This window comes from Triturus cristatus, chromosome 4_1 (genome assembly GCF_964204655.1).
Source record: "Triturus cristatus chromosome 4_1, aTriCri1.1, whole genome shotgun sequence".
Lineage (NCBI taxonomy): Eukaryota > Metazoa > Chordata > Amphibia > Caudata > Salamandridae > Triturus > Triturus cristatus.
Genome location: NC_140585.1, coordinates 119,357,304 through 119,373,918, shown reverse-complemented (window position 1 = coordinate 119,373,918; position 16,615 = coordinate 119,357,304).

Sequence of the window (16,615 nt, the reverse complement as noted above, 5' to 3'; positions counted from 1 at the left end):
TGGTTAGGAGAAGCAATCTTTTTTCATAAATGATTACAAATCAGAAATTTCTAGCCAAAAATAATCTGCTTTAATAAGAAATGATTGATTAAAATAAATACCTATTTATCGATCTGTCTATCTATCTTTCTATCTATCTATCTATGTATATATATATATATATATATATATATATATATATATATATATACAATCAGCTCACTTTACCATTTGCAGCTTATAACCATTTACCACCAGGGGTCACTATTAACAAAAAGCATCCACTCCACTTCTAAATCTAGCCCCTAGAGTTGAGCAGAAGCATAAGATTCCCCACTGCTTCATTCCATTTTCCATTAGATTATAGATGTAAATTGTTTATGATGGTATGGTCTGTGCAGATTGAAATATTCAGAGCATATTCTGACTTTTAGTTAACACATCTGTAAGCAATTTGGCCATCACTGAATTCAACGTTTATCTCAATCGTAATAGACAAGGATAATGACAAATATAGTTTACAATGTTATTAAGTACATCATTTTATTTAATTGTGTGAATAAAAGGAATCGTCTCCCCGTCGGGGAATTGAACCCCGGTCTCCCGCGTGACAGGCGGGGATACTGACCACTATACTAACGAGGACATATTGGCTTCAGTTCAACAGTGCTCACCTTCATGAGGTTAGGGCATGCCCTCAATCAATTCACAGTATTGTAATAGGCAGCTTTGCTTCTTTTGGTTAGGAGAAGTAATCTTTTTTCATAAATGATTACAAATCAGAAATTCCTAGCCAAAAATAATCTGCTTTAATAAGAAATGATTGATTAAAATAAATACCTATTTATCGATCTGTCTATCTATCTTTCTATCTATCTATGTATATGTATATATATATATATATATATATACAATCAGCTCACTTTACCATTTGCAGCTTATAACCATTTACCACCAGGGGTCACTACTAACAAAAAGCATCCACTCCACTTCTAAATCTAGCCCCTAGAGTTGAGCAGAAGCATAAGATTCACCACTGCTTCATTCCATTTCCATTAGATTATAGATGTAAATTGTTTTTGATGGTATGGTCTGTGCAGATTGAAATATTCAGAGCATATTCTGACTTTTAGTTAACACATCTGTAAGCAATTTGGCCATCACTGAATTCAACGTTTATCTCAATCGTAATAGACAAGGATAATGACAAATATAGTTTACAATGTTATTAAGTACATCATTTTATTTAATTGTGTGAATAAAAGGAATCGTCTCCCAGTCGGGGAATTGAACCCCGGTCTCCCGCGTGACAGGCGGGGATACTGACCACTATACTAACGAGGACATATTGTCTTCAGTTCAACAGTGCTCACCTTCATGAGGTTAGGGCATGCCCTCAATCAATTCACAGTATTGTAATAGGCAGCTTTGCTTCTTTTGGTTAGGAGAAGTAATCTTTTTTCATAAATGATTACAAATCAGAAATTCCTAGCTAAAAATAATCTGCTTTAATAAGAAATGATTGATTAAAATAAATACCTATTTATCGATCTGTCTATCTATCTTTCTATCTATCTATGTATATGTATATATATATATATATATATATATATATATACAATCAGCTCACTTTACCATTTGCAGCTTATAACCATTTACCACCAGGGGTCACTACTAACAAAAAGCATCCACTCCACTTCTAAATCCAGCCCCTAGAGTTGAGCAGAAGCATAAGATTCCCCACTGCTTCATTCCATTTTCCATTAGATTACAGATGTAAATTGTTTTTGATGGTATGGTCTGTGCAGATTGAAATATTCAGAGCATATTCTGACTTTTAGTTATCACATCTGTAAGCAATTTGGCCATCACTGAATTCAACGTTTATCTCAATCGTAATAGACAAGGATAATGACAAATATAGTTTACAATGTTATTAAGTACATCATTTTATTTAATTGTGTGAATAAAAGGAATCGTCTCCCCGTCGGGGAATTGAACCCCAGTCTCCCGCGTGACAGGCTGGGATACTGACCACTATACTAACAAGGACATATTGGCTTCAGTTCAACAGTGCTCACCTCCATGAGGTTAGGGCATGCCCTCAATCAATTCACAGTATTGTAATAGGCAGCTTTGCTTCTTTTGGTTAGGAGAAGCAATCTTTTTTCATAAATGATTACAAATCAGAAATTCCTAGCCAAAAATAATCTGCTTTAATAAGAAATGATTGATTAAAATAAATACCTATTTATCGATCTGTCTATCTATCTTTCTATCTATCTATGTATATGTATATATATATATATATATATATATATATATATACAATCAGCTCACTTTAACATTTGCAGCTTATAACCATTTACCACCAGGGGTCACTACTAACAAAAAGCATCCACTCCACTTCTAAATCCAGCCCCTAGAGTTGAGCAGAAGCATAAGATTCCCCACTGCTTCATTCCATTTTCCATTAGATTACAGATGTAAATTGTTTTTGATGGTATGGTCTGTGCAGATTGAAATATTCAGAGCATATTCTGACTTTTAGTTAACACATCTGTAAGCAATTTGGCCATCACTGAATTCAACGTTTATCTCAATCGTAATAGAGAAGGATAATGACAAATATAGTTTACAATGTTATTAAGTACATCATTTTATTTAATTGTGTGAATAAAAGGAATCGTCTCCCCGTCGGGGAATTGAACCCCGGTCTGCCGCGTGACAGGCGGGGATACTGACCACTATACTAACGAGGACATATTGGCTTCAGTTCAACAGTGCTCACCTCCATGAGGTTAGGGCATGCCCTCAATCAATTCACAGTATTGTAATAGGCAGCTTTGCTTCTTTTGGTTAGGAGAAGCAATCTTTTTTCATAAATGATTACAAATCAGAAATTCCTAGCCAAAAATAATCTGCTTTAATAAGAAATGATTGATTAAAATAAATACCTATTTATCGATCTGTCTATCTATCTTTCTATCTATCTATGTATATGTATATATATATATATATATATATATATACAATCAGCTCACTTTACCATTTGCAGCTTATAACCATTTACCACCAGGGGTCACTACTAACAAAAAGCATCCACTCCACTTCTAAATCTAGCCCCTAGAGTTGAGCAGAAGCATAAGATTCCCCACTGCTTCATTCCATTTCCATTAGATTATAGATGTAAATTGTTTTTGATGGTATGGTCTGTGCAGATTGAAATATTCAGAGCATATTCTGACTTTTAGTTAACACATCTGTAAGCAATTTGGCCATCACTGAATTCAACGTTTATCTCAATCGTAATAGACAAGGATAATGACAAATATAGTTTACAATGTTATTAAGTACATCATTTTATTTAATTGTGTGAATAAAAGGAATCGTCTCCCCGTCGGGGAATTGAACCCCGGTCTCCCGCGTGACAGGCGGAGATACTGACCACTATACTAACGAGGACATATTGGCTTCAGTTCAACAGTGCTCACCTCCATGAGGTTAGGGCATGCCCTCAATCAATTCACAGTATTGTAATAGGCAGCTTTGCTTCTTTTGGTTAGGAGAAGCAATCTTTTTTCATAAATGATTACAAATCAGAAATTTCTAGCCAAAAATAATCTGCTTTAATAAGAAATGATTGATTAAAATAAATACCTATTTATCGATCTGTCTATCTATCTTTCTATCTATCTATCTATGTATATATATATATATATATATATATATATATATATATATATATACAATCAGCTCACTTTACCATTTGCAGCTTATAACCATTTACCACCAGGGGTCACTACTAACAAAAAGCATCCACTCCACTTCTAAATCCAGCCCCTAGAGTTGAGCAGAAGCATAAGATTCCCCACTGCTTCATTCCATTTTCCATTAGATTACAGATGTAAATTGTTTTTGATGGTATGGTCTGTGCAGATTGAAATATTCAGAGCATATTCTGACTTTTAGTTATCACATCTGTAAGCAATTTGGCCATCACTGAATTCAACGTTTATCTCAATCGTAATAGACAAGGATAATGACAAATATAGTTTACAATGTTATTAAGTACATCATTTTATTTAATTGTGTGAATAAAAGGAATCGTCTCCCCGTCGGGGAATTGAACCCCAGTCTCCCGCGTGACAGGCTGGGATACTGACCACTATACTAACGAGGACATATTGGCTTCAGTTCAACAGTGCTCACCTCCATGAGGTTAGGGCATGCCCTCAATCAATTCACAGTATTGTAATAGGCAGCTTTGCTTCTTTTGGTTAGGAGAAGCAATCTTTTTTCATAAATGATTACAAATCAGAAATTCCTAGCCAAAAATAATCTGCTTTAATAAGAAATGATTGATTAAAATAAATACCTATTTATCGATCTGTCTATCTATCTTTCTATCTATCTATGTATATGTATATATATATATATATATATATATATATATATATTCCAAATGAACTTGCTCCGCAATTGAAGATACCCACACAACGCTATGTTTCAACCTTCTTTATTCGGGAGGCAGCAGCGGACTCAGGGAGGACCTCACAGCGCAATGTTACACCACTTGCCTACGCGTTTCGAGAGTCAATCTCTTCCTCATGGCATGGTGTTAGTCGGGAGAGTGGAAGCATGGCCATTGATTTTGCACAGGTGATAAGCAGGTCTTGATCCCGCCCCAGTGGGCGTGTTTGTTGCAAAGCACCCTGGTAAACGTAGTCCAGAGTAGTAATGAAGGTCCATAGTGGGTGCCATTGCCATCTATCCCTCAGTGATTTTTGCCCATCGGGTCGCCGGCTGTCCCCTTCCGAGTTCGTTGCTGTAGTGATGCCCCTGCGAACAGGTACGTTGTTCCGTGTCTCGTGCCCCAGTTGTGGCACACGGATCTGCGGCGAGCAGCGGGGTTATCTTCGTGACCCGAGCTGGCCACACATATTCCAAATGAACTTGCTCCGCAATTGAAGATACCCACACAACGCTATGTTTCAACCTTCTTTATATATATATACAATCAGCTCACTTTAACATTTGCAGCTTATAACCATTTACCACCAGGGGTCACTACTAACAAAAAGCATCCACTCCACTTCTAAATCCAGCCCCTAGAGTTGAGCAGAAGCATAAGATTCCCCACTGCTTCATTCCATTTTCCATTAGATTACAGATGTAAATTGTTTTTGATGGTATGGTCTGTGCAGATTGAAATATTCAGAGCATATTCTGACTTTTAGTTAACACATCTGTAAGCAATTTGGCCATCACTGAATTCAACGTTTATCTCAATCGTAATAGAGAAGGATAATGACAAATATAGTTTACAATGTTATTAAGTACATCATTTTATTTAATTGTGTGAATAAAAGGAATCGTCTCCCCGTCGGGGAATTGAACCCCGGTCTCCCGCGTGACAGGCGGGGATACTGACCACTATACTAACGAGGACATATTGGCTTCAGTTCAACAGTGCTCACCTCCATGAGGTTAGGGCATGCCCTCAATCAATTCACAGTATTGTAATAGGCAGCTTTGCTTCTTTTGGTTAGGAGAAGCAATCTTTTTTCATAAATGATTACAAATCAGAAATTTCTAGCCAAAAATAATCTGCTTTAATAAGAAATGATTGATTAAAATAAATACCTATTTATCGATCTGTCTATCTATCTTTCTATCTATCTATCTATGTATATATATATATATATATATATATATATATATATATATATATACAATCAGCTCACTTTACCATTTGCAGCTTATAACCATTTACCACCAGGGGTCACTATTAACAAAAAGCATCCACTCCACTTCTAAATCTAGCCCCTAGAGTTGAGCAGAAGCATAAGATTCCCCACTGCTTCATTCCATTTTCCATTAGATTATAGATGTAAATTGTTTATGATGGTATGGTCTGTGCAGATTGAAATATTCAGAGCATATTCTGACTTTTAGTTAACACATCTGTAAGCAATTTGGCCATCACTGAATTCAACGTTTATCTCAATCGTAATAGACAAGGATAATGACAAATATAGTTTACAATGTTATTAAGTACATCATTTTATTTAATTGTGTGAATAAAAGGAATCGTCTCCCCGTCGGGGAATTGAACCCCGGTCTCCCGCGTGACAGGCGGGGATACTGACCACTATACTAACGAGGACATATTGGCTTCAGTTCAACAGTGCTCACCTTCATGAGGTTAGGGCATGCCCTCAATCAATTCACAGTATTGTAATAGGCAGCTTTGCTTCTTTTGGTTAGGAGAAGTAATCTTTTTTCATAAATGATTACAAATCAGAAATTCCTAGCCAAAAATAATCTGCTTTAATAAGAAATGATTGATTAAAATAAATACCTATTTATCGATCTGTCTATCTATCTTTCTATCTATCTATGTATATGTATATATATATATATATATATATACAATCAGCTCACTTTACCATTTGCAGCTTATAACCATTTACCACCAGGGGTCACTACTAACAAAAAGCATCCACTCCACTTCTAAATCTAGCCCCTAGAGTTGAGCAGAAGCATAAGATTCACCACTGCTTCATTCCATTTCCATTAGATTATAGATGTAAATTGTTTTTGATGGTATGGTCTGTGCAGATTGAAATATTCAGAGCATATTCTGACTTTTAGTTAACACATCTGTAAGCAATTTGGCCATCACTGAATTCAACGTTTATCTCAATCGTAATAGACAAGGATAATGACAAATATAGTTTACAATGTTATTAAGTACATCATTTTATTTAATTGTGTGAATAAAAGGAATCGTCTCCCAGTCGGGGAATTGAACCCCGGTCTCCCGCGTGACAGGCGGGGATACTGACCACTATACTAACGAGGACATATTGTCTTCAGTTCAACAGTGCTCACCTTCATGAGGTTAGGGCATGCCCTCAATCAATTCACAGTATTGTAATAGGCAGCTTTGCTTCTTTTGGTTAGGAGAAGTAATCTTTTTTCATAAATGATTACAAATCAGAAATTCCTAGCCAAAAATAATCTGCTTTAATAAGAAATGATTGATTAAAATAAATACCTATTTATCGATCTGTCTATCTATCTTTCTATCTATCTATGTATATGTATATATATATATATATATATATATATATATATATATATATATATATATATATATATACAATCAGCTCACTTTACCATTTGCAGCTTATAACCATTTACCACCAGGGGTCACTATTAACAAAAAGCATCCACTCCACTTCTAAATCTAGCCCCTAGAGTTGAGCAGAAGCATAAGATTCCCCACTGCTTCATTCCATTTTCCATTAGATTATAGATGTAAATTGTTTTTGATGGTATGGTCTGTGCAGATTGAAATATTCAGAGCATATTCTGACTTTTAGTTAACACATCTGTAAGCAATTTGGCCATCACTGAATTCAACGTTTATCTCAATCGTAATAGACACGGATAATGACAAATATAGTTTACAATGTTATTAAGTACATCATTTTATTTAATTGTGTGAATAAAAGGAATCGTCTCCCCGTCGGGGAATTGAACCCCGGTCTCCCGCGTGACAGGCGGGGATACTGACCACTATACTAACGAGGACATATTGGCTTCAGTTCAACAGTGCTCACCTCCATGAGGTTAGGGCATGCCCTCAATCAATTCACAGTATTGTAATAGGCAGCTTTGCTTCTTTTGGTTAGGAGAAGCAATCTTTTTTCATAAATGATTACAAATCAGAAATTCCTAGCCAAAAATAATCTGCTTTAATAAGAAATGATTGATTAAAATAAATACCTATTTATCGATCTGTCTATCTATCTTTCTATCTATCTATGTATATGTATATATATATATATATATATATATATATATATATATATACAATCAGCTCACTTTAACATTTGCAGCTTATAACCATTTACCACCAGGGGTCACTACTAACAAAAAGCATCCACTCCACTTCTAAATCCAGCCCCTAGAGTTGAGCAGAAGCATAAGATTCCCCACTGCTTCATTCCATTTTCCATTAGATTACAGATGTAAATTGTTTTTGATGGTATGGTCTGTGCAGATTGAAATATTCAGAGCATATTCTGACTTTTAGTTAACACATCTGTAAGCAATTTGGCCATCACTGAATTCAACGTTTATCTCAATCGTAATAGAGAAGGATAATGACAAATATAGTTTACAATGTTATTAAGTACATCATTTTATTTAATTGTGTGAATAAAAGGAATCGTCTCCCCGTCGGGGAATTGAACCCCGGTCTCCCGCGTGACAGGCGGGGATACTGACCACTATACTAACGAGGACATATTGGCTTCAGTTCAACAGTGCTCACCTCCATGAGGTTAGGGCATGCCCTCAATCAATTCACAGTATTGTAATAGGCAGCTTTGCTTCTTTTGGTTAGGAGAAGCAATCTTTTTTCATAAATGATTACAAATCAGAAATTCCTAGCCAAAAATAATCTGCTTTAATAAGAAATGATTGATTAAAATAAATACCTATTTATCGATCTGTCTATCTATCTTTCTATCTATCTATGTATATGTATATATATATATATATATATATATATATATATATATATACAATCAGCTCACTTTACCATTTGCAGCTTATAACCATTTACCACCAGGGGTCACTACTAACAAAAAGCATCCACTCCACTTCTAAATCCAGCCCCTAGAGTTGAGCAGAAGCATAAGATTCCCCACTGCTTCATTCCATTTTCCATTAGATTACAGATGTAAATTGTTTTTGATGGTATGGTCTGTGCAGATTGAAATATTCAGAGCATATTCTGACTTTTAGTTAACACATCTGTAAGCAATTTGGCCATCACTGAATTCAACGTTTATCTCAATCGTAATAGAGAAGGATAATGACAAATATAGTTTACAATGTTATTAAGTACATCATTTTATTTAATTGTGTGAATAAAAGGAATCGTCTCCCCGTCGGGGAATTGAACCCCGGTCTCCCGCGTGACAGGCGGGATACTGACCACTATACTAACGAGGACATATTGGCTTCAGTTCAACAGTGCTCACCTCCATGAGGTTAGGGCATGCCCTCAATCAATTCACAGTATTGTAATAGGCAGCTTTGCTTCTTTTGGTTAGGAGAAGCAATCTTTTTTCATAAATGATTACAAATCAGAAATTCCTAGCCAAAAATAATCTGCTTTAATAAGAAATGATTGATTAAAATAAATACCTATTTATCGATCTGTCTATCTATCTTTCTATCTATCTATGTATATGTATATATATATATATATATATATACAATCAGCTCACTTTACCATTTGCAGCTTATAACCATTTACCACCAGGGGTCACTACTAACAAAAAGCATCCACTCCACTTCTAAATCTAGCCCCTAGAGTTGAGCAGAAGCATAAGATTCCCCACTGCTTCATTCCATTTCCATTAGATTATAGATGTAAATTGTTTTTGATGGTATGGTCTGTGCAGATTGAAATATTCAGAGCATATTCTGACTTTTAGTTAACACATCTGTAAGCAATTTGGCCATCACTGAATTCAACGTTTATCTCAATCGTAATAGAGAAGGATAATGACAAATATAGTTTACAATGTTATTAAGTACATCATTTTATTTAATTGTGTGAATAAAAGGAATCGTCTCCCCGTCGGGGAATTGAACCCCGGTCTCCCGCGTGACAGGCGGGGATACTGACCACTATACTAACGAGGACATATTGGCTTCAGTTCAACAGTGCTCACCTCCATGAGGTTAGGGCATGCCCTCAATCAATTCACAGTATTGTAATAGGCAGCTTTGCTTCTTTTGGTTAGGAGAAGCAATCTTTTTTCATAAATGATTACAAATCAGAAATTCCTAGCCAAAAATAATCTGCTTTAATAAGAAATGATTGATTAAAATAAATACCTATTTATCGATCTGTCTATCTATCTTTCTATCTATCTATGTATGTATATATATATATATATATATATATATATACAATCAGCTCACTTTACCATTTGCAGCTTATAACCATTTACCACCAGGGGTCACTACTAACAAAAAGCATCCACTCCACTTCTAAATCTAGCCCCTAGAGTTGAGCAGAAGCATAAGATTCCCCACTGCTTCATTCCATTTCCATTAGATTATAGATGTAAATTGTTTTTGATGGTATGGTCTGTGCAGATTGAAATATTCAGAGCATATTCTGACTTTTAGTTAACACATCTGTAAGCAATTTGGCCATCACTGAATTCAACGTTTATCTCAATCGTAATAGACAAGGATAATGACAAATATAGTTTACAATGTTATTAAGTACATCATTTTATTTAATTGTGTGAATAAAAGGAATCGTCTCCCCGTCGGGGAATTGAACCCCGGTCTCCCGCGTGACAGGCGGGGATACTGACCACTATACTAACGAGGACATATTGTCTTCAGTTCAACAGTGCTCACCTTCATGAGGTTAGGGCATGCCCTCAATCAATTCACAGTATTGTAATAGGCAGCTTTGCTTCTTTTGGTTAGGAGAAGTAATCTTTTTTCATAAATGATTACAAATCAGAAATTCCTAGCTAAAAATAATCTGCTTTAATAAGAAATGATTGATTAAAATAAATACCTATTTATCGATCTGTCTATCTATCTTTCTATCTATCTATGTATATGTATATATATATATATATATATATATATATATACAATCAGCTCACTTTACCATTTGCAGCTTATAACCATTTACCACCAGGGGTCACTACTAACAAAAAGCATCCACTCCACTTCTAAATCCAGCCCCTAGAGTTGAGCAGAAGCATAAGATTCCCCACTGCTTCATTCCATTTTCCATTAGATTACAGATGTAAATTGTTTTTGATGGTATGGTCTGTGCAGATTGAAATATTCAGAGCATATTCTGACTTTTAGTTAACACATCTGTAAGCAATTTGGCCATCACTGAATTCAACGTTTATCTCAATCGTAATAGAGAAGGATAATGACAAATATAGTTTACAATGTTATTAAGTACATCATTTTATTTAATTGTGTGAATAAAAGGAATCGTCTCCCCGTCGGGGAATTGAACCCCGGTCTGCCGCGTGACAGGCGGGGATACTGACCACTATACTAACGAGGACATATTGGCTTCAGTTCAACAGTGCTCACCTCCATGAGGTTAGGGCATGCCCTCAATCAATTCACAGTATTGTAATAGGCAGCTTTGCTTCTTTTGGTTAGGAGAAGCAATCTTTTTTCATAAATGATTACAAATCAGAAATTCCTAGCCAAAAATAATCTGCTTTAATAAGAAATGATTGATTAAAATAAATACCTATTTATCGATCTGTCTATCTATCTTTCTATCTATCTATGTATATGTATATATATATATATATATATATATATACAATCAGCTCACTTTACCATTTGCAGCTTATAACCATTTACCACCAGGGGTCACTACTAACAAAAAGCATCCACTCCACTTCTAAATCTAGCCCCTAGAGTTGAGCAGAAGCATAAGATTCCCCACTGCTTCATTCCATTTCCATTAGATTATAGATGTAAATTGTTTTTGATGGTATGGTCTGTGCAGATTGAAATATTCAGAGCATATTCTGACTTTTAGTTAACACATCTGTAAGCAATTTGGATATCACTGAATTCAACGTTTATCTCAATCGTAATAGACAAGGATAATGACAAATATAGTTTACAATGTTATTAAGTACATCATTTTATTTAATTGTGTGAATAAAAGGAATCGTCTCCCCGTCGGGGAATTGAACCCCGGTCTCCCGCGTGACAGGCGGGGATACTGACCACTATACTAACGAGGACATATTGGCTTCAGTTCAACAGTGCTCACCTCCATGAGGTTAGGGCATGCCCTCAATCAATTCACAGTATTGTAATAGGCAGCTTTGCTTCTTTTGGTTAGGAGAAGCAATCTTTTTTCATAAATGATTACAAATCAAAAATTCCTAGCCAAAAATAATCTGCTTTAATAAGAAATGATTGATTAAAATAAATACCTATTTATCGATCTGTCTATCTATCTTTCTATCTATCTATCTATGTATATATATATATATATATATATATATATATATATATATACAATCAGCTCACTTTACCATTTGCAGCTTATAACCATTTACCACCAGGGGTCACTACTAACAAAAAGCATCCACTCCACTTCTAAATCCAGCCCCTAGAGTTGAGCAGAAGCATAAGATTCCCCACTGCTTCATTCCATTTTCCATTAGATTACAGATGTAAATTGTTTTTGATGGTATGGTCTGTGCAGATTGAAATATTCAGAGCATATTCTGACTTTTAGTTATCACATCTGTAAGCAATTTGGCCATCACTGAATTCAACGTTTATCTCAATCGTAATAGACAAGGATAATGACAAATATAGTTTACAATGTTATTAAGTACATCATTTTATTTAATTGTGTGAATAAAAGGAATCGTCTCCCCGTCGGGGAATTGAACCCCGGTCTCCCGCGTGACAGGCGGGGATACTGACCACTATACTAACGAGGACATATTGGCTTCAGTTCATCAGTGCTCACCTCCATGAGGTTAGGGCATGCCCTCAATCAATTCACAGTATTGTAATAGGCAGCTTTGCTTCTTTTGGTTAGGAGAAGCAATCTTTTTTCATAAATGATTACAAATCAGAAATTCCTAGCCAAAAATAATCTGCTTTAATAAGAAATGATTGATTAAAATAAATACCTATTTATCGATCTGTCTATCTATCTTTCTATCTATCTATGTATATGTATATATATATATATATATATATATATATATATATATACAATCAGCTCACTTTAACATTTGCAGCTTATAACCATTTACCACCAGGGGTCACTACTAACAAAAAGCATCCACTCCACTTCTAAATCCAGCCCCTAGAGTTGAGCAGAAGCATAAGATTCCCCACTGCTTCATTCCATTTTCCATTAGATTACAGATGTAAATTGTTTTTGATGGTATGGTCTGTGCAGATTGAAATATTCAGAGCATATTCTGACTTTTAGTTAACACATCTGTAAGCAATTTGGCCATCACTGAATTCAACGTTTATCTCAATCGTAATAGAGAAGGATAATGACAAATATAGTTTACAATGTTATTAAGTACATCATTTTATTTAATTGTGTGAATAAAAGGAATCGTCTCCCCGTCGGGGAATTGAACCCCGGTCTCCCGCGTGACAGGCGGGGATACTGACCACTATACTAACAAGGACATATTGGCTTCAGTTCAACAGTGCTCACCTCCATGAGGTTAGGGCATGCCCTCAATCAATTCACAGTATTGTAATAGGCAGCTTTGCTTCTTTTGGTTAGGAGAAGCAATCTTTTTTCATAAATGATTACAAATCAGAAATTCCTAGCCAAAAATAATCTGCTTTAATAAGAAATGATTGATTAAAATAAATACCTATTTATCGATCTGTCTATCTATCTTTCTATCTATCTATGTATATGTATATATATATATATATATATATATATATATATATATATATATACAATCAGCTCACTTTAACATTTGCAGCTTATAACCATTTACCACCAGGGGTCACTACTAACAAAAAGCATCCACTCCACTTCTAAATCTAGCCCCTAGAGTTGAGCAGAAGCATAAGATTCCCCACTGCTTCATTCCATTTTCCATTAGATTATAGATGTAAATTGTTTTTGATGGTATGGTCTGTGCAGATTGAAATATTCAGAGCATATTCTGACTTTTAGTTAACACATCTGTAAGCAATTTGGCCATCACTGAATTCAACGTTTATCTCAATCGTAATAGACAAGGATAATGACAAATATAGTTTACAATGTTATTAAGTACATCATTTTATTTAATTGTGTGAATAAAAGGAATCGTCTCCCCGTCGGGGAATTGAACCCCGGTCTCCCGCGTGACAGGCGGGGATACTGACCACTATACTAACGAGGACATATTGGCTTCAGTTCAACAGTGCTCACCTCCATGAGGTTAGGGCATGCCCTCAATCAATTCACAGTATTGTAATAGGCAGCTTTGCTTCTTTTGGTTAGGAGAAGCAATCTTTTTTCATAAATGATTACAAATCAGAAATTCCTAGCCAAAAATAATCTGCTTTAATAAGAAATGATTGATTAAAATAAATACCTATTTATCGATCTGTCTATCTATCTTTCTATCTATCTATGTATATGTATATATATATATATATATATATATATATATATATATATATATACAATCAGCTCACTTTAACATTTGCAGCTTATAACCATTTACCACCAGGGGTCACTACTAACAAAAAGCATCCACTCCACTTCTAAATCCAGCCCCTAGAGTTGAGCAGAAGCATAAGATTCCCCACTGCTTCATTCCATTTTCCATTAGATTACAGATGTCAATTGTTTTTGATGGTATGGTCTGTGCAGATTGAAATATTCAGAGCATATTCTGACTTTTAGTTAACACATCTGTAAGCAATTTGGCCATCACTGAATTCAACGTTTATCTCAATCGTAATAGACAAGGATAATGACAAATATAGTTTACAATGTTATTAAGTACATCATTTTATTTAATTGTGTGAATAAAAGGAATCGTCTCCCCGTCGGGGAATTGAACCCCGGTCTCCCGCGTGACAGGCGGGGATACTGACCACTATACTAACGAGGACATATTGGCTTCAGTTCAACAGTGCTCACCTTCATGAGGTTAGGGCATGCCCTCAATCAATTCACAGTATTGTAATAGGCAGCTTTGCTTCTTTTGGTTAGGAGAAGTAATCTTTTTTCATAAATGATTACAAATCAGAAATTCCTAGCCAAAAATAATCTGCTTTAATAAGAAATGATTGATTAAAATAAATACCTATTTATCGATCTGTCTATCTATCTTTCTATCTATCTATGTATATGTATATATATATATATATATATATATATATATATATATATATATATATATATATATATATACAATCAGCTCACTTTACCATTTGCAGCTTATAACCATTTACCACCAGGGGTCACTATTAACAAAAAGCATCCACTCCACTTCTAAATCTAGCCCCTAGAGTTGAGCAGAAGCATAAGATTCCCCACTGCTTCATTCCATTTTCCATTAGATTATAGATGTAAATTGTTTTTGATGGTATGGTCTGTGCAGATTGAAATATTCAGAGCATATTCTGACTTTTAGTTAACACATCTGTAAGCAATTTGGCCATCACTGAATTCAACGTTTATCTCAATCGTAATAGACACGGATAATGACAAATATAGTTTACAATGTTATTAAGTACATCATTTTATTTAATTGTGTGAATAAAAGGAATCGTCTCCCCGTCGGGGAATTGAACCCCGGTCTCCCGCGTGACAGGCGGGGATACTGACCACTATACTAACGAGGACATATTGGCTTCAGTTCAACAGTGCTCACCTCCATGAGGTTAGGGCATGCCCTCAATCAATTCACAGTATTGTAATAGGCAGCTTTGCTTCTTTTGGTTAGGAGAAGCAATCTTTTTTCATAAATGATTACAAATCAGAAATTCCTAGCCAAAAATAATCTGCTTTAATAAGAAATGATTGATTAAAATAAATACCTATTTATCGATCTGTCTATCTATCTTTCTATCTATCTATGTATATGTATATATATATATATATATATATATATATATATATATACAATCAGCTCACTTTAACATTTGCAGCTTATAACCATTTACCACCAGGGGTCACTACTAACAAAAAGCATCCACTCCACTTCTAAATCCAGCCCCTAGAGTTGAGCAGAAGCATAAGATTCCCCACTGCTTCATTCCATTTTCCATTAGATTACAGATGTAAATTGTTTTTGATGGTATGGTCTGTGCAGATTGAAATATTCAGAGCATATTCTGACTTTTAGTTAACACATCTGTAAGCAATTTGGCCATCACTGAATTCAACGTTTATCTCAATCGTAATAGAGAAGGATAATGACAAATATAGTTTACAATGTTATTAAGTACATCATTTTATTTAATTGTGTGAATAAAAGGAATCGTCTCCCCGTCGGGGAATTGAACCCCGGTCTCCCGCGTGACAGGCGGGATACTGACCACTATACTAACGAGGACATATTGGCTTCAGTTCAACAGTGCTCACCTCCATGAGGTTAGGGCATGCCCTCAATCAATTCACAGTATTGTAATAGGCAGCTTTGCTTCTTTTGGTTAGGAGAAGCAATCTTTTTTCATAAATGATTACAAATCAGAAATTCCTAGCCAAAAATAATCTGCTTTAATAAGAAATGATTGATTAAAATAAATACCTATTTATCGATCTGTCTATCTATCTTTCTATCTATCTATGTATATGTATATATATATATATATATATATATATATATACAATCAGCTCACTTTACCATTTGCAGCTTATAACCATTTACCACCAGGGGTCACTATTAACAAAAAGCATCCACTCCACTTCTAAATCTAGCCCCTAGAGTTGAGCAGAAGCATAAGATTCCCCACTGCTTCATTCCATTTTCCATTAGATTATAGATGTAAATTGTTTTTGATGGTATGGTCTGTGCAGATTGAAATA